The following is a 1,466-nucleotide window of genomic DNA, read 5'->3' on the forward strand; positions in this document are numbered from 1 at the left end:
GGAACCAGGGATTGAACTCAGGCCCTTACATTTGCCAGGGAAGTGCTTATTCCACTGAGCCATCTCCCTGGCCTCAACTTTTTTGTTTACATCTTATCATTTGTATAAATCCAGTCACAATAACCACACATTCAATTTTTATGAATTTTTTTGTTTATACTAAAATTTTCACATTTTTCCCTAATGTCTCTTGTTATTACAGGAGAAAGTCCTAGTTCTCTAATTATTCACTTAAGAATTAAACAAATCATATAAAAAATATGTAAAAATCTCATTCCATTTTAACATATTTAACTCAGTTACCTAACACTGTCATTCCTTATTTAATCTGCCTTTGTTGGGGTTTTGTTTTTTGTTGGTACAGTGCTGGGGATTGAACATCCCCAGGTTGTTCAGGAAGAGCTTGAATTTTTAATCTTCTTTCCTTAACCTCCTAGAGTACAGGGATTACATGCATGTGCCACCACACTAGGCTTTACCTGCTATTTATGTTAAGATCAAATCTAAATACAATACATGAACAGATCTTCATATTTGATATACAGAGTAACTAAGCTTCTCCTCAGAAACTATATAAACTCTAGTCTTAATTCAAAAGAACAATTCCAACATTATCATAAAATTCACCCATAAGTACCCCCCAAGAGTGATGCTCACCTGACCTCTAGCTGAGATGTACTGCCTCACCCATCCAGATGAAGTATAAATTCTATTTATCAAGCATAACTTGGAGAGACACCTCAGGAAGGATAATGGGTAGCCTCTAGCAATTCACCTGGGAGGGGAAAAAAATTAGCACTTTCACTACTATGAGCCCAGGCTCTAACAGGCTTTTTGCAATAGTGTTCAAATAACATTCTCAAAACAGCTGTGACTTTTTACTGGACTGTGTCTTAAGTGATTAGGGCAACAGAAAAAAAAAAATCATTTAAAGCTGCCTTTCTCCCTCTTTACTCTGAAAAACTGAATATAGTCTTTCTTAACTATTAAAATCCCCAGAGATTTCAACTTTGCAGGAGCTCTATATGGTTCTAAATTTAGCCATATACTAGAAATAGCTGAAAGACATGCAATTCATTTTAATATCTGCACTTTTATGTTGCCAGGCAGTTAATTTCTTAAGTAACCATAAAGCAGTCTTCCACATAAAATAAAAATACATAAGCCATACAATCAACTTATAGGATAGGAATAACATTAATTAAGATAGTATATATAACTTCTAGAAATGACCAATGTTTCCTTCCAAAGAAAAATTCCCTATTTCTGGGGCTGGGGAGATAGCTCAGTAGAATAAGTGCTTGCCTGGCAAGTGCAAGGTCCTGAGTTCAATCCCCGGCTCCACAAAAAGAAAAAAAAAAAATTCCCTATTTCTTCCACTGGAATTAGATGCAGAATTTTAAACATCTCAATAGAACACATTAAGACACTATAGGGAGTCCTAGCCCAGGTCCGGTGAGTGTGTG

The 1,466-nt window shown here is 35.6% G+C and overlaps 1 protein-coding gene across 13 annotated transcripts in view; it reads right to left on the reverse strand.

Moving 5' to 3' along the window:
• The window catches only part of R3hdm2 (R3H domain containing 2), a 204,790-nt gene that overhangs the window by 177,861 nt on the left and 25,463 nt on the right, over nucleotides 1-1,466 (reverse strand). For 12 of the 13 annotated variants that reach the window (XM_023707308.1, XM_023707312.1, XM_023707315.1 and 9 more), the window contains exon 2: nucleotides 658-775. The exons of the other annotated variant lie outside the window; for it this stretch is intronic. The gene's annotated coding sequence lies outside the window, so the exon portion shown is untranslated. The remainder of the gene's footprint in view (nucleotides 1-657; nucleotides 776-1,466) is intronic. 13 annotated transcript variants of the gene reach the window in all.

The sequence above is a fragment of the Octodon degus genome, unplaced genomic scaffold (genome assembly GCF_000260255.1).
Source record: "Octodon degus isolate 3935 unplaced genomic scaffold, OctDeg1.0 scaffold00286, whole genome shotgun sequence".
Lineage (NCBI taxonomy): Eukaryota > Metazoa > Chordata > Mammalia > Rodentia > Octodontidae > Octodon > Octodon degus.